The 18853-nt window shown below is 39.9% G+C and overlaps 1 protein-coding gene across 2 annotated transcripts in view; it reads right to left on the bottom strand.

Moving 5' to 3' along the window:
• LOC123877783 (ABC transporter G family member 20) overlaps positions 1 to 11534 on the bottom strand; it is a 57653-nt gene extending 46119 nt beyond the window's left edge. For both annotated transcript variants that reach the window (XM_045924670.1, XM_045924669.1), the window contains exon 1: positions 11376 to 11534. The gene's annotated coding sequence lies outside the window, so the exon portion shown is untranslated. The remainder of the gene's footprint in view (positions 1 to 11375) is intronic.
• Between the last annotated feature and the right edge of the window lie 7319 nt (positions 11535 to 18853).

The following is an 18853-nucleotide window of genomic DNA, read 5'->3' on the forward strand; positions in this document are numbered from 1 at the left end:
ATGGGGTCATTTCTAAAGCGTCGAGTATGTTTATTTTGCCAAGGCTTGTTTTTCTCATGGACTAAGAGGCAGCGAGTGCCAGACCTTCGTTATTTTATCTTTTATAAATCTTTTTATACTAGCTGACGCCCACGACTTCGTCCGCGTGGATTTAGGTTTTTCGAAATCCCGTGGGAACTGTTTGATTTTCCGGGATAAAAAGTAGCCTATGTGCTAATCCAGGATATTATCTATCTCCATTCCGAATTTCAGCCAAATCCGTCCAGTGGCTTGATCGAGAGTGTTCTTAGCTATAATCCAAGTAAATCGGTTCAGCCGTTTGAAAGTTATCAGCTCTTTTCTAGTTACTGTAACCTTCACTTGGGGGTGTTAGAAATTTTTAATTTAGACTCGTGTACTTAGAATAATAACGCCGATTTGTACTATTCAAAGAAGAAAAGGTTTAATCGAGGTTATAGAAGTAGGTATCTGTATGTACTATGTGCCCTCCGGTTTGACCTCTCAATGGCTTCATTTTGCACGTGACAGTACTTCTAATTAGTATTCTATGCTATTCGTATTATGAGGATATTAGTTTGTAATCCGAAAATGGTAGTCGTAATTATCTAACTAATATTACAATACAATTATTTAAATTAAATCAATTTATTCTTTTTGTTTTCTTGTTGTTAGTGGGGCCCGCCTAAGAAGATAGGGTACCCGAATAATAAATCTTTGCATTAATTTTCTTTTATTAAGACCCCTTAAAAGGAGAAACCGTAGCCGCTGCTCAATCTTTTCCATACAAACGTAATTTGGTTCTATTTTGAATATTAAGATTAACCAATGAAACTGTACGTATGTTTACGATTTTCTCAAAAATCAGTAATCCAATTCTGATTCAGAACCATTTTTAACCGACTTCAAAAAAAGAGGAGTTTTTCAATTCGTCGAAATCTTTTTTTATGTCTGTTCCCCGATTACTCAAAGACGCCTGGACCGACTTGAAAAAAATTTTTTTTAGCTTCACACTTCTAGTTTCTTTTATTATGCTCGCTCGACTTCACACATACATTACACGTGTAGAAACAAAAATTGTTTTTCCTTTTTAGTGTTTGTGGTTATATAAGTCGGTTTTATTTATTAATTTTTTAAGAATTCTATCACGGCTCATAGCATTAATATATTTTATTACATCAGCAGTTACACTCTGTAAGTAATTCGTTGAGCGATGTGTGGTGTGTACTTAACTTAGAGCGAACTAAGGACAGAAACATACACAACGCGCGAGTATGCGTGCACATTTTGTAATACAATCACTGACCTATGAACGTACCTATCTATACTAATAAATAAAATTGGAGTGTCTGTCTGTAATTTCGAAATAACTACCTCATATTAAGCTCATATGGTTATTTGAACGATACCAACACTGAATCACACGTTTTTAAAATTTTTGTCTGTCTGTCTATCTGTCTGTCTGTCTGTCTGTTTGAAAAGGCTAATCTTTGGAACGGCTGAACCGATTTTGACGGGGTTTTCACAGACAAGTAGAGGATTGACCAGGGCGTAACATAGGCTACTTTTTTAACCGACTTTCAAAAAGGGAGTTGTGTTTTTCTACCTATGTACACCGAAATCTCCGAGATTTCCGAACCGATTTGCGTAATTTTTTTTTTAATCGATAGAGGAACTTTGTGACATTGTTTCAAAAAAAAATTGGATTCCAACTCCTCAATCCTAATGCTGCAGGGGACCTCACCATCACTACTGATGGGATTTAGAAACTGTCGGTTATAAATTGATTGATATTGAAGGTATCTGTACCAAGTAAAGACTTTGTCGTTGACCTCGAGGACCCAACTCCTCAACCCTGATGCTGTAAGGAATTGCATTCCTAACCCTCGGGATTTTTTAAGGATCATCCGTTTAAATGGTTTTTACGTGGTACAGAACCACGTTGCAACCCGGGGAAATCAAAAATTCCCACGGGATTTCAGACCCTAAATCCACGCGGGCGAAGCTGCGGGCATCAGCTAGTGTAAAAATAAAAGGATTTAATCGCACGATTATAAGTAGATACCCTACATAGTACAATGTTACATTTACGAGTATAAAACGTGCAATTTACAATCAGCCATTAATGGCATGCAAAAACTGTAAAAATGTGTGTGGGTTTGTGTGTGTTTATGTGAGTATATGTATGTGTGTGTGTGTGTTTTACAATTCTTAGCAGTCGTGTTAGACACGTTTCTGTCATGCCGTGTGTCTGTCAAGGCCCTAAGCGCTCAATTCATTTTCCTTCTTTGTTAGGACTTAGGCATATTATTGTCTAGTCATAAAGGTTGAGAAACGCAGCCTCATGAATGATGTGCCGAAATGTAATGTGTTTGTGTAATGTTATTGTTATGATTGTATAACATTGCTTCCTCAATTTTACACTTGGTGTAAACTGTGAACCGACATATTTTACTACTGAACGTAATGACACTGCTCTTAAAACTCTTTGTGGACTGCATCCGATCCGAATCCGATAAACATTCCTAAAGAGATGAGCCTTAAGATGAGATCTATGTATAAGAGCGTTCTTTGACTTTGTTCAGACTTAAGGTGCCCACGCATTTGAACTGAACTGCAGCTGAACTGCGCGTCGCGGCAGCTGCAGCGCCCCGCACGATATTCTCTCCAGCCGTGACGCGCGGTAGTGACGTCGCGTGCGGGGCGCTGCCGCGACGCGCAGTTCAGTTGCAGTTCAGTTCAATTGCGTGGGCACCTTTAAGGCACTGTTAAAACTTGACGAATAAGTACAAGGTAGAGGAAATGACGTGCCCCTCCCCCCCCCCCCCCCCTTCCCCCTCACACCTTTGTCATTCACCACTTCTGTGTATACAATGCCTAACAGGTCGTCGACATTATTTCTTTTATTTGTGTATCCCAACGGAGTCATGATTTTTTGTTTTTTTTTTCTATCCAATCATTGTTTATTTTTAATACGATCAATACAATATATACCTACTTAGTACTTACATTCGAGTAGGTCCTCTAAAGAGGTCAAAAGACTATGTTAGCGGTCAATGCTCCCCAGGATGCCAGACAAGCCTCTTGATAGTATTTCATTTAGACTTTAGAGGAATGTCATTATTTAAAAATAAGAACAACCACGATTTAACCCTAAAATAGGGGTAGTACACGCAAACAAAGTGGTGGGCATAAGCTAGTATTTTGATGAACAGTCAGTCAAACTCAATATAATTTTATAGATGCGCTCTAGTAACTCTTAATAATATCTGTATTGTAAAAATCTTTGAGCCCATGTAACGTTGAAATTACATATTTGTACAGAAATCTGAAAAACCACAGGCTCAAAATATTTCTAGAGCGTGTCCAAAGAATTTCATTTAGTTTGATTAGGTACACATAAGAAACTTCGTTTGTATGGGTAGCGCTCAAGAACACTCCTCTTAACTGATCGCTACATAAAAAGAACTATTCATGGCATGCAAATTAAAAAAATACGCACAAATTTTGACAGCTGATGCTGATACCAAGAAATAAAATTATAACCAGTTATTAATTAATGGAATATTACTAAAGAGGAAAATAACTAAGCTAAATTATACTTTATTGTAACATGAAATAGAGTTTAAATTGATTTGATTGATATAAAATTCTAAAGTGTATAAGGCCGGCCGCAAATAAATAACCAGAAATTGTTTGTCAGAAAAATTTCTCAACATTGGCAAACCTCGTACATTATTATCATATTTCACTGAGTATTTATTCGTCCAAGATTTCACTATGGTAAATGGGTACTCTTAGATTCTTCTGGTTTGTGAGGTTTAGCACAAAATGTATAGAGAGCGTACAATTCGAGATTCTAATAAGAAATACCTACAAAGACACTTTTCAACACGTTCTCTGACAAGTTCTCTGAGCGGCCACTTCAGAAATATGATTTTTTGAATTCTTTAAGATAAAACTATAAATCACACCTACAATCTACATAGCTTAATTCAACTTATTTAGAAAAAAGTAACGACGCTTAAAATGTAGTTGAACCATGAGTCATCAATAACAGCAACAAAATAAGCAAGATTAAACGCGAATTTATCAATTACCGAATAAACTTTAACCAATGAGTTTTGTCGTTTTGGTCCTTTCCAATACAAGTAGGGATTGTCAAAATGTCATACTTATTCCTAAGATATATATTATTCGGCGATCGAAAAATCGGTCTTACCCTATCACTATCACCTAAACTGCAGAGCGTCTTACGTGTCGTTACGTGTGTCAGATATCACACTTCACACTAATATTATAAAGGTGAAAGATTGTGTGTATGTGTGTGTGTGTGTGTGTGTATGTTTGTTAGTCTTTCAGGCAAAAACTACTGGACGGATTTAGCTGAAATTTGGAATGCAGATAGATAATATCCAGGATTAGCATATAGGCTGCATTTTATCCCGGAAAATCAAAGAGTTCCCACGGGATTTCGAAAAATCAAAATCCACGCGGACGAAGTTGCGGGCATCATCTAGTTTCTTATAGGTCTACAACTTCTGATAATAATTTGCGGCCGGCCTTAGAAAATCAGTGAGGTCTAGAGGTCGCAACTGGTTCAATGACGTCAGAATGGACGTAAATCAACGCGGAACCAAACAAAGAGAGCTTTTGTAAGGAATTTCCCGCATTTATCGATACCAATTATTATTATTTAAGCGAATCCTTAAATGGAACGGAAAATTTTACTTCTTTGTTCTTGAATTTTCTGTATAGACCGATTTTTTTAACCCCCGACCCAAAAAGAGGGGTGTTATAAGTTTGACGTGTGTATCTGCCTGGGGCATCGTAGCTCCTAAACTAATGAACCGATTTTAATTTCGTTTCTTTTAGTTTGAAAGGTGGCTTGATCGAGAGTTTTCTTAGCTATAATCCAAGAAAATCGGTTCAGCCGTCTGAAAGTTATCAGCTCTTTTCTAGTTACTGTAACCTTCACTTGTCGGGGGTGTTATAAATTTTTAATTTACACTTGTTTATAATGAACGATAAATGTCAGAATGTTAATGATTGGCGAGGTGTCGTAGCAATACGGCACCGACAAATATTTATGTACTAGCTGATGTCCGCGACTTCATCCGCGTGGATTTACGTTTTTCAAAATCCCGCGGGAACTCTTTGATTTTCCGGGATTAAAAATAGCCTTTATGTTAATCCAGGGTATAATCTATCTCCATTCCAAACAGCCAAATCCATCCGTGGTTTTTGCTTGAAGGAGTAACAAACACACACACACACACACACACACACAAACTTTTGCCTTTATAATATTAGTATTTAGATGACTAAGAAGTTTACGCAGGTTAAAGGTACTTATTATGTTGAGTGTCACAAGTGGAAAAATCGTTGAATACCTTATCTTCCAAGAATAAAATAACATTTTAGAAAAAAAAACTTATAAAGTCATACGCATATTACGCCTAGAAGCGCGAAGGTAATCAATTACCTTCGTGCTTTTCATCAATCAAAAAAATTTCATGTTTTCATCAATGATAATAATTCAAAAAGAAAACTAAATTTAGCAAGAAACAGTTAAAAATTAATATTAGAAAACTAAATTATTTGGTTGGTTTGGTTGGTTTAGCTTGGGTGAGAATTTCACACAATGTTCTCAAAGATGTTCACGTCTGCCAATCCGCACTTGGCCAGGCGTGGTGGTCTCTCATTCTGAAAGTGAACTTTATTATTTAGGCGATATTTAGGTTATTTGGTGTTTTTTTAACCCCCGACCCAAAAAGAGGGGTGTTATAAGTTTGACGTGTGTATCTGTGTATCTGTCTGTGGCATCGTAGCGCCTAAACGAATGAACCGATTTTAATTTACTTTTTTTTGTTTGAAAGGTGGCTATTGATCGAGAGTGTTCTTAGCTATAATCCAAAAAAAATTGGTTCAGCCGTTTAAGAGTTATCAGCTCTTTTCTAGTTTTCTTGTAGAAAAGAAGGTTAGAATAACCGTTAGGTTCATAATATTATGTCAATTGACAAATGTCAAGCTGTCAAGATGGATGTTGCCTTGATACATAATTATTTATTTGGAAATGATGTTTTGGAAAACTCAGATACTTTGGATCGTAGGCGCGGAATAGTCCAAGGTTAAGCCGTTTGAAAGTTATCAGGTCTTTTCTAGTTACTGTAACCTTCACTTGTCGGGGGTGTTATAAATTTTTAATTTACACTTGTCTATACATAAAATGATTTATTGTATGAGTGAGTCATACTAATACTTTAAATGTGAAAGTGTGTCTGTCTGTCTGTTACCTTTTCAAGGGTCAACCACTAAATCTTTCTTGACTAGCACAGAGATAGCTTGTATTCTGGAGATGGACATAGGGTAAGTTACGTAATTAATTATCACCACTATATCGTACAAATTTAACAATTCTGACCATCAAAAGGAGTACAAGTACCTACTTTGAATAAATGATTTTGACTTTGACTTTGTAGTTATTTATCCCGGAAATACAAAGAGTTCCCGAAGGATAAAAGAACTCAAAGGTACATCACGAACTATAAAGTCGCGCGCATTAACTGGTTTAAACGTAAACGTGTATAGAAAAAATTAAATAAGTATATACTAAATTACAAAACTGGTGTTGTTTAGTATGAGGTCGCCTTTACGTCGGTAGTTTTCCTTTTAAAATGTACATTATTGTAGTTTTTGTTGTATTTTTTTAGGTTTTTATGATTTTTTTATTTACGTTGAGGTTAATGTTGTGTCTATTGTTATTTTAAGATCATCACTTGCATATTCATGAGAAGAATTAACAAAGTTTTTATTCGTTAAAAGCTATTCATAGATTGATTGGCATTCGCATATTAATGATATTCAGGAATCCATAATATAAATGGAAATCATCTTCATAGGTATAAAATTTTGCCATGTAGTCTGTATCTATGATATACATGCCATTTTTAACCCCCGACCCAAAAGGAGGGGTGTTATAAGTTTGACGTGTGTATCTGTGTATCTGTCTGTGGCACCGTAGCGCCTAAACTAATGAACCGATTTTAAATTAGTTTTTTTTGTTTGTAAGGTAGCTTGATCGAGAGTGTTCTTAGCTATAATCCAAGAAAATCGGTTAAGCCGTTTGAAAGTATTATCAGCTCTTTTCTAGTTACTGTAACCTTCACTTGTCGGGGGTGTTATAAATTTTTAATTTACACTTGTTTTCTTATATAATACTTAATTATTTTAAGTTAGTATAATACATAAAGCAATCATGAATAAGTATTACAAAGATTAGTATTTTCTATATAAGTATTTAGCTAAGCACTTAGTTAACTGCCTATTTTGGAATTAATGAACCGATTTTTTTACCTATCTATGAATATTCTACACGGGCAAGCATATCTGGTGTACCTAATTAAATAATCCATTACTCCAAATGAATCCAAATTTATTCCTAATGTTCTTGATATTATAATTAATAAAAATTTAGTTCCTGGAACGACTTTTAGACCTACTAACTATGATTGTGAAACTAGACTTTTCTTTGTCTATGTCGCCTGCGGTAGGTAATTGTATTTATTTATTTATTTATGTGTATAGAATGTACAGGGCATTTTTGTTAGACCAAGTGCATATACAGGCTGATGGAATGGAAAAAAACCGGCCAAGTGCGAGTCAGACTCGAGCACCGAGGGTTCCGTATTTGGGTATTCTTTCCGTCAATTTGCACGATAAATCAAAAACTGTTATGCGTAAAAATAAATAAAAAAACTGTTTTAAAATGAACAGATAAAGCCCTTTCATATGATTTCCCATTTGATATAGTTATCTTATTTTGAAAATTGAAACACTTGTGTGATTTGTGAGAGACAAGGTAGGTATTATATCCGTGGTTGCGAAGCCGAGGCCAGTCAGTTAGTTAGTAATCATCATCATCTCACCCATCGCCGGTCTACACTGGACCTCTCAGAATGAGAAATGCTTAGGTCATAGTCTACTACTCTAGCCAAGTTGGGACACACTATCTTTGAGAATATAATGTTGAAGTTGTAGAATTCTCAGGCTTGCAGGTTCTTCAGGAACCAGGATGTTTTCCTCCACTAGTAATACAAATAAAAAAAACTTTCAAACGGTTGAACCGTTTTTCTTAGATTATAGCTAAGAACACTCTCGATCAAGCCAGCTTTCATACAAAAAAAAAACTTAGGAGCTACAATGCCGCAGACAGATACACAGATACACACGTCAAACTTATAACACCCCTCTTTTTGGTTCAGGGATTAAAAAGTAAAACCCTAGACCCCTTGAATAGGTGACCAACGTAACCAAAGTAAGCTAATGTGACGATATAAATATGACAAGTTTTTAAATATGTATACCGGTTATTTATTATTTGCTACGTGAATCTGGTTTTAAATGGCATACCTACCTACCTACTCGTATTTTATTTACGTACTAGCTGATGCCCGCAGCTTCGCCCGCGTGGATTGGTCAGATCCCCTGCAGCATCAGGATTGAGGAGTTGGACTCCAAATTTTTTATGAAACAATGTCGCAAAGTTCCTCTATCGATTAAAAAAGAAATGACGCAAATCGGTTCAGAAATCTCGGAGATTTCGGTGTACATAGGTAGAAAAACACAACTCCCTTTTTGAAAGTCAGTTAAAAAAGTAGCCTATTTTACGCCCTGGTCAATCCTCTACTTGCCTGTGAAAGTCCCGTCAAAATCGGTTCAGCCGTTCCAAAGATTAGCCTTTTCAAACAGACAGACAGACAGACAGACAGACAGACAGACAGACAGACAGACAGACAGACAAAAATTTTAAAAACGTGTGATTCAGTTATGGTATCGTTCAAATAATCATATGAGCTTAATATGAGGTAGTTATTTCGAAATTACAGACAGACACTCCAATTTTATTTATTAGTATAGATTAGTATAGATAAAATAGACTACGCTTGGGGCGCTTGTCTTGCGTGATTGTTAACTAGTTTAATTTTTTAGGTTTAATAGTACCTTATAGCCCCAGAAAGAGCGTGAAAGAGGATATGCGTATAAAAGGGGATGATACGTTGACGGATGACAGAAGAGAGTGGAAGAGGAAGACATGTTGTGCCGACCCCACGTAGCATGGGATAATGTCTGGAAGAAGAAGAAGTATAGCCCCAGAAACAAAGGAACCCTTATAGGATCACTTCGTAGTCTAGTCTGTCTGTTATATCTGTGAAGACCCGTCAAGGGAATCAAAACCTATGGGGTACATCCCGTTGACCTAGAATCATGCAATCTAGCCTATGTCCTTACTCCTTCCCCGGGATGTATCCCATGTCTGTACCAAACATTAAAATCGGTTCAGCGGTAGAGCCGTGAAAACTAGCAGACAGATAGACAGACACACTTTCGCATTTATAATATTAAGTATGGAAGTATGGATTATAGAATAGATATACCTAGGCATTTGACGATTCTAAAGCACCCACCTATACTTGTAAAAGTTTAGTTGAATATTCTCATTATTCATATTATTCATTATTCATATTCTCATTATATTCTATTCTTGACTATGTAAGTAACCGGAAAGTTTTGAATCATGAAGTAAGCAGTAGGTACATGGTTCGGTTAACCAAAGTTTAGCGTTAATTCGGGCAAGGCCGTCGGCGGCCGGCGCGAAGACATTTCATAACATTACGGTTTGGCAAAGCGTGAATCACGTTACTTATAAATTTATTTTAATCCATACAACTATCTTTTACTATAGGCATAAATCTTTAAGCCACTTTTTTTTCTCTCTCGTCTGGCTTTACAAAGATTAGCCAATGTCAAGTTTGTAATTATTTGTAACAAGTTAGTTAAACTATACAAGTATGGACCCCGTCTGTGCCGGCGCTCGCCGACATACGCACGGCACCCCCTTAGAGCGCTTTCCAGTCAGTTTTAACAAAAAAAAAACACTCCAAAAAGGCAGATCACGCCCGTCAGCCAACACCAACACAGACGAAGTCCTTTAAGGCACTTAACGGCGAATGAAAACATATTCAATTCAAATTCAAATCAATTCAGTTCAAAATATGTTTATTCAATTAGACTTTTACAAGTTCTTCTGAATCGTCAAAAGCATCTACCACTGGTTCGGAATGCCATAGTGTGGAAACCTGCATGTCTCGGACTTTTTTTTATTCAGACACAAGTTAGCCTTTGACTGCAATGTCTCCTGGTGGTAAGTGATGACGATGATGCAGTCTAAGATGAAAGCGGGCTAACCTGGACGGGGTATGGCAGTCTTTCTTCAAACCCATAGGTACTTCTATGGTGCTTCCAAATTCAATGGGTACCTACTTCTTTGGTTTCTAGACGGCATTGTACTGGAACGATAAATCGCTTGGCAAGACGGCCTCGTCAGTAGGGTGGTAACTAGCCACGGCCGAAGCCTCCAACCAGACCAGACCAGAAATTTGTAAAATCCAAACCCCTGCCGGGAATCGAACCCTGGACCTCCCACTAATAAGACCACAACGCTTACCAGTGGACCTTCCATCATCTAAAGAAGTTCATCAAGAAAAGAAGAAGACTGTTCTAAAGCCTTTGCCGGTCCACTATTGAGTACAAGTCTCTTCTCAGAATGAGACGGCTTTAGGCCATAGTTCACCACGCCGCCGCTGTCCAAGTGTGGATTGGGAATCCTACTACTATACCTAGGTATTATAAACTCGAAAGTTTGTATGTATGGATGTATGGATGTATGGATGTTTGTTACTCTTTCACGCAAAAACTACTTAACGGATTTGACTGTTTGGAATGGACATAGATTATACCCTGGATTAACACATAGGCTACTTTTATCCCGGAAAATCAATAGTTTTTAAAAACCTATTTCCACGGGCACAAAGTCGCGTGCATCAGCTAGTCTTGTACATAACTATAAAAGGATAACTAACTGACTGTCATTTTGAGAAACTTGTGGATTTGTAAGTTTTCTCTTTATAGGGAAGCGTGTATCGACCCTTAAAATTTTTGGAAATTGAAGAAGCGAAGCGAGGCTAATAATTTTCTTCTAAAACGTTAGTTAAAACAACCTGCGACCCACGACTCACAGATCTATGACTTTTGACTACTCGACCATCTATATAGATAGGTATGTAATATTTACTGCGTAATGGCACCTTCAACAGAACAAAAAGTAATCTTCCGATGACACTGAAGGTCTTTCCAACCTTAGCTAAGCACGCCACGGTATTTCACAATAAAAATTATACGAACCAACACTCTACATCTCTATTTCACCTTGAATTATCTATCTCGAAACAAACAGAGAATATTACAAAAGTTAATTAAATTAATAAATAAATCGCGACATATTAAAAACCTTCAATTTTACAAAGAAAAAAAAATACCTTAAACTCTCGACGTTTCACAAAAAAGGTCCACTATTCCTGAATCCATAAACTAGGTAATTTCTTTAAAAAAAAACAAACACGAACACAACACTGCGCGAAATTCAAAATTCGAACATTAAAAAAAGTATAGCCGACTTGCGCGCGCACGTCGCACGCTAACACTGAACTTGGAGTCTTGCGAAGCGTCTGCGACTAAAGCCTGATTGCCTTTACAACTTACCATTTAAAATACAACCTTTCTCGCTTTAAATAAAGTTTAATTTTCCTTGGTTGTTTCATCCGTTGATCAACTTATGATGAACAAGATAGGTGCCCACTAATTTTACTTCTTTTCGCGTATTTCCCAAGTTTTCGAGGTCTTTACACCAAAGGTGGTATATTACTATTACAGTTTCGTCACTTTATAATACTCACATGTTGCGATATGACAACGAATTCGACATTTTACCACTTGTCTGGGATTGCTAAATAGTAATATGAGTAAGTAATACTCGCATGCATTGAATTATACTTTATGAATATTGTTGTTTAATGAAACATTATTATTTATCGCTTGACCGCTATCAAAAACGGTTGAAATATTTGTACAAAACGATACAGACTACAGTCTAAGGCGCAACGCTCACCAGTGGAATGGAGTGGAGTCAAGGCGTAGCATCATTTCTGATAAGAACTCAAATTAAGCTTTATTCAATCAATATTTCATTTTACTTTATTAACTTTTACTTTTTTACTTTTATTTACTTTGGCATTAAAAACCTGGCCTATTCTGTAACTCAGTGGCTTTTATTCTGTCTAAGAAATAATGGTGATATGGTGACAAAATTACTTAAGTTCAAAGCCACTAAAATTAGGAACAGGCTTTCGTGGTGATTCGCTAACTCAGTGTCTAACACTGAATGAAAGCCACTGAGCTCATTTGACATTGGTTGGTTCTACATTACTGCTTCATTGAGTGATAATAAAATGATATTTCGTGGAAAACCTTCAATGGATTAAAAATGAATATCAAATGAGTTCGGTGGCTATCATTCAGTGTTAGACAATGAGTTAGGCCGCGATTACACCTGTAAGTTTTACTCACATAAGTAGTAGTACTAATTGAATTAACAACAAAACTAAGGTAAATGACACTTATAAGAGTGTTTGTAAGTTTAATGATTTAAGTAAAAAAAATAAAATTGTTAATTTCAAATAACTTAGGTTTACAATATCTAAGAAGTCGGAGCCTTCTTTTAGAAGTAGGAGAACTACTTCTATGTCAGAAAACTATCTACTTACGTGAGTAAAACTTACACGTGTAATTGCGGCCTTAGCGAATCAGGTGATCAAGCATTAACGGTTAGTTTTGAAACTCTACGATTTCTCACTTGGACAGCAACATAAGCAAGTACAAACTATGTGTCCATTCATTAACGTTACGTGCTAATTACGGAGTACAATACAGAGAATCTTAGCTGGGCAAAAACCGGCTTGTAATGACACGTACTTACAATCTAATGAGTAGGTAGGTACCTATTTACATCGTATAGGCCTTCCATACTAATCTACATCTTACTTACTAATAAATAAAATTGGAGTGTCTGTCTGTAATTTCGAAATAACTACCTCATATTAAGCTCATATGGTTATTTGAACGATACCAACACTGAATCACACGTTTTTAAATTTTTTGCCTGTCTGTCTGTCTGTCTGTTTGAAAAGGCTAATCTTCGGAACGGCTGAACCTATTTTGACGGGACTTTCACAGACAAGTAGAGGATTAACCAAGGAGTACCATAGGCTACTTTTTCAACCGACTTTGAAAAATGGAGTTGTGTTTTTCTACCTATGTACATTGTACACTGATATCTCCGAGATTTCTAAACCGATTTGCGAATATTTTTTTTAATTGTTAAGGGAACTTTGCGACATTGTTCCATAAAAAATTTGGATTCCAACTCTTCAATCTTGATGCTGCAGGGGATCTGACCAATCCACGCGGGCGAAGCTGCGGGCATAATCTAGTTTGTAATAGAAATATAAACCGCTTAAAAATGTCTTTATCATCAATCTTGGTGCAGTGGTAAGCGCTGTGGTCTTATTAGTGGGAGGTCCCGGGTTCAATTCCCGACAGGGGTTTGGAATTTTATGATTTCTCTGGTCTGGTCTGGTGGGAGGCTTCGGCCGTTGCTAGTTGCCACTCTACTGGCAAAGCCGTGGCGCCAAGCAATTTAGCGTTCCGGGACGCTGCCGTGTAGAAACCAAAGGAGTATGGGTCGAATGAAGTTAGCCCGCTTCCATCTTAGACTGCATTATCAGTTATCACTCACCAGGTGAGATTGCAGTCAAGGGCTAACTTGTATCTGAATAAAAAAAAACAACAGCTCCATAACGGCTCAATACTGTTTTCTTTGAGAATTGTCCGATTATCTTTGTTGAATGGATGGACTGTGAAAAGCTAGAAGACAAACATACATACTTCCGTATTTATAATAATTTAATAACCCCCGACCCAAAAAGAGGGGTGTTATAAGTTTGACGTGTGTGTCTGTGTATCTGTCTACGGCATCGTAGTTCCTAAACTAATGAACCTATTTTAATTTAGTTTTTTTTTGTTTGAAAGGTGGCTTGATCGAGAGTGTTTTTAGAGTTATAATTCAAGAAAATCGGTTCAGGCGTTTAAAAGTTAGCTCTGTCTAGTCACTGTAACCTTCACTTGTCGGGGGTGTTATAAATTTTTAATTTACACTTGTTATGGATTATGTACACCTAAGTAGACAAAAAATCTGTTCTTTTCTTTAAAGGATCATCAATATATTATGATTCATTGGAAAAACGGGGAAAAATTAATGAAAACTAATTGTCTATCTACGGAAGCACATTCCAAGGTAGGTATAAATGGTATAAACTAATTGATTCATCAAACAGGTAATCCTAACTACTTTAACTACTCCCATTAAGTCGTTGGCATTGACTTTGAATAGAAAAATATGCGAATTTCAAGTTATGTAACAAAAACTATGTACCTAGGTAATAATGCGGAAAACGACAAAAATTTGCGAGAACCGCTTCGCTAACGATCAAAGTTAATAATAATCCATGATCATTCTAAAATAATAAATAATAAAAAACAATTTTGAATAATTCTTTGCATGTTAGTACCAGCTACTAGTTTCTCCTTTCCGCAAAGGTTGCCTGGTGGAGATTGCTCTAAGCATTAACACAAAATTTAAAAAACCTCTTTAAGAAAAATTTTCAAAAGAAAAATAAAACCGACTTCAAAAACGACAAACACTAAAAAGTAAAAAATAACTTTTGTTTAGCTACACGTGTAATGCACCTACACGTGCGTGAGACAGCGGGGCGGGTCTATAGTGGATATTTCGTTTGCTAGCCCTGCTGTAGCAAGTCGTGTGCGGGGCTGGCGTGTCATGGAGGAGGTGGAGACACTATCGGACCATAGATACATTCGATTCGATATCTCCCCTTCGGCTTTGGACGTTCATGTACGCACCGCCTCGGGAGGGGGCAGCCCGCGTTGGGCATTGAAACGCCTAAATAAAGAGGTACTCCTGGAAGCCTCTATCGTACAGGCATGGGTCTCTGCACCAGTTAGGCCAGTCAGTGTTGACGAGGAGGCAGAGTGGTTCCGAGAGGCACTGTCACAGATTTGCGATGCGGCGATGCCGCGTATCAAGCACATTCCTGCCAGACGTCAGGTATACTGGTGGTCGCAAGATATCGCAAACCTGCGTGCCGCATGCGTTGAAGCAAGGCGCCGGTACCAAAGGCACCGCAGGAGGCGTCGCCAAACTCAGCTTGGGCCGGCTATAGAGGCGGAGCTATATGAAGCATATAAAATGGCAAAACGGGCCCTTCAGGCAGCTATTAAATCAGCCAAAATCAAGGCCCGTGAGGAGATGCTGGAGACTCTGGACACTGATCCATGGGGGCGCCCTTACCTCATGGTAAGAGGCAAACTTCGCCCTTCGGCGCCTCCGCTGACCCAGAGTCTTGATCCGCAGCTCCTGGAGGACGTGGTCTGCTCCCTGTTTCCATCTAGAGAGGAACACAACCCGCCACCGATGGCTCCGCCTTTTGCATTGCCTGACGCGGGCAACGACGATGACGTGCACGAAGTGACCCCGGAAGAATTGAGAGCAGTGTTGCGGAGACTTCAGGCCAAAAACACCGCCCCAGGACTCGATGGCATACCTGGCCGTGCCCTGGTCCTGGCCTCAAAGGCTCTTGAGCCCCGATTGTTAAGTCTCTTTAGCGCGTGCTTGGAGCGGGGCCAGTTTCCACTTAGTTGGAAGGTCGGAAAGCTGGTCTTGCTGAAGAAAAAGGGGCGCCCGGCAGATACTCCGTCTGCATATCGGCCCATTGTGCTGTTGAACGAGATGGCAAAACTCTTCGAGAGAATTGTAGCGGATCGCCTCGTCCAGCACTTGGGGAGTGTGGGGCCGGACCTGGCGGACAATCAGTTTGGTTTTCGCCGGGGGCGCTCCACAGTGGACGCAATCATGCGCGTGAGGGCCTTGGCGGAGGAAGCAGTTTTCCGGGGCGAGGTGGTGTTGGCGGTTTCTCTCGACATCGCGAACGCCTTCAACACCTTACCCTGGAGCTGTATCAGGGAGGCGCTTGTTTACCATCGCGTACCAAACAACCTCCGTCTTGTGGTTGGGGCTTATCTGGCGGATAGGGCGGTCATGTACCCGGGTCGGAATGGCTGGGGTCGGCGAGAGTGCTTGTGCGGTGTTCCGCAGGGGTCTGTCTTGGGACCACTCCTGTGGAACATTGGTTACGACTGGGTGCTGCGCGGAGCACTCCTGCCCGGCGTCGGTGTCACTTGCTACGCTGACGACACGCTGGTTACGGCGTGTGGCGAAACACACCGGCAGGCGACATTGTTGGCAACCGCTGGGGTTGCACAGGTCGTAGGGAGGATCCGGCGCCTGGGTCTCGAGGTGGCGCTTAACAAGTCGGAGGCGATGTTCTTTCATGGCCCTCGACGCGCGCCACCTTCGGGATCCCACATCATCGTGGGTGGCGTTCGCATCGACGTCGAGTCAACAATGAAGTATCTGGGACTCATCCTCGACGGCCGGTGGAATTTTGGGCCACATTTCAGGCACCTTCTACCCAAATTGATGGGAGCTGCGGGAGCGCTTGCTCGGTTGCTGCCCAATCTCGGTGGTCCAGACGCCTCCTGTCGGAAGCTCTACACTGGGATCGTGCGTTCAATGGCCCTTTATGGGGCTCCTGTGTGGGCGGAAGCTCTGACAGACCGCAACGTCGCAATATTGCGGAGACCGCAAAGATCGATGGCCGTCAGGGTAATAAGGGGGTACCGCACGATCTCTTTCGAGGCGGCGAGCCTCCTTGCCGGATGTCCACCCTGGGATCTTGAGGCAAAATCTCTCGCCTCCTTGTACCAGTGGAATAAGGAGGTGCGCGGGCGGGGTGAGTTACCGATGCCCCAAGAATATGCGCGGCATCGCTCCCAGCTCCGAGGGGTCTTATTAGTGGAATGGAGGGAGCGGTTGGATAATCCCAGCGCAGGGCATGCCACGATAGCGGCGGTAAGGCCTGTCATGGAGGATTGGCTAGGGCGCCAACATGGCGTCCTAACCTTCCGGCTGACGCAGATACTTACCGGACATGGTTGTTTCGGTAGGTATCTGCATCGCATAGGTCGGGAGCAATCGCCCGATTGCCACCACTGTGAGGACCGCCTTGAGGACACGGCGCAGCACACCCTGGAGGAGTGCCAAGCTTGGGCAGAACAGCGCCGTACACTCGATGCGGCAGTTGGTGGTGGTGGTCTCTCGCTCCCAAACAAGCAACGTGCAAGCGATGGTTCGGAGCGAAACAGCGTGGAGTGCCGCTGCCTCCTTTTGCGAGGAGGTGATGTCTGCAAAGGAGGCAGCGGAACGTGAGAGGGAAATTTCAATGGTGGATCCCTCTCGCAGGAGACGCAGCGGGCGCCGAAGGGCAAACGACGACCTCCGGCCTCCATGAGTTGCCGACCTGCGGTTGACGGGCGTAAGGGGCGTTCGTCAACCGATACATAACCAGGTCAGGAGGTAGCGCACCGTGTTCCGGGTGCGCTTCTGAGGCGGAGCTGGTAGCAGCCAGCCTAGCGATGGGACCCGTCCGCTTGGCGGCGGGTCAAGTCCTGGCGGGAGTGCGGTGAATACTACCTTAGTGAGACCCGCGCAACCGCCAGTCCGTTGAGGAACAAACACAGGTTTTAGTGGGTGCAAGCCCCACATAACCCCTCCGTTTCCCCTGACGGAAGGGTATGCGTTAGGCATTTCCTGTGTATAAAAAAAAAAAAAAAAAAAAAAAGGTATGAAGTCGAGCGAGCATATTAAAACAAAATTAGAAATCCAAGAGTGAAGCTCGCCCGACTTCATACCTAGGTGCATTACACGTGTAGCTAAACAAAAGTTATTTTTTACTTTTTAGTGTTTGTCGTTTTTGAAGTCGGTTTTATTTTTCTTTTGAAAATTTTTTATTTCACAATTTTTAGTGGCCCCACTGTACTATAATATGCTGTGCCCAGTTAAAACCCTACTGTTTACTAAGCTATTACACTGATCGCGAGCAATTTGCTCCTATCCATTGAGGAGTTCTGTTCTTCATCTCCGAAGATATTCATCAGATCTTCACCAAATTTATATGGGACCACCTGCACAGTATATCCTTTCAAACAAAAAAAAAAATTTCCAAATCGGTCCAGGGGTCTTTGAGTAATCGGGGAACATACATAAAAAAAAAAAAAAAAAAAAAAAAAAAAAAAAAAAAAAAAGATCCCGACGAATTGAGAACCTCCTCCTTTTTTGGAAGTCGGTTAAAAACTAGAAAAGAGCTGATAACTTTCAAACGGCTGAACCGATTAGCGAAGAACACTCTCGATCAAGCCACCTTTCAAACAAAAAAAACTAAATTAAAAAAAAATTCATTCGTTTAGGAGCTACGATTCCACAGACAGATACACAGATACACACGTCAAACTGATGACACCCCTCTTTTTGGGTCGGGGGTTAATAAGGTCGCCTTTGCACGCAATTGTTTTTTAAAGTTCCGTACCTCAAAAGGAAAAACGGAACCCTTATAGGATCACTTTATTGTCTGTCTGTCTGTCAGTCTTGGTATAGTTATCTTATTTTGAAAATTGAAACATTAAATTTTTTTTGAAATGATGTAACCACAAATTCGCGGTTTACAGATTTATTCCTGTACTTGTGCTATGACCTACCTACCTACCTTTCATGATTCTAGGTCAACGGGAAGTACCCTATAGGTTTCTTGAGAGACACGACGGACAGACAGACAGACAGACATACAACAAAGTGATCCTATAAGGATTCCGTTTTTCCTTTTGAGGTACGGAACCCTAATTATGTCACGTTACAAGAATGTGTCAGAAATCACGTTAATATACCTAAACCAAATATTACACGTACTATTTAAACAAAATCCTAACT

The sequence above is a fragment of the Maniola jurtina genome, chromosome 24, assembly GCF_905333055.1.
Source record: "Maniola jurtina chromosome 24, ilManJurt1.1, whole genome shotgun sequence".
Classification (NCBI taxonomy): Eukaryota; Metazoa; Arthropoda; class Insecta; order Lepidoptera; family Nymphalidae; genus Maniola; species Maniola jurtina.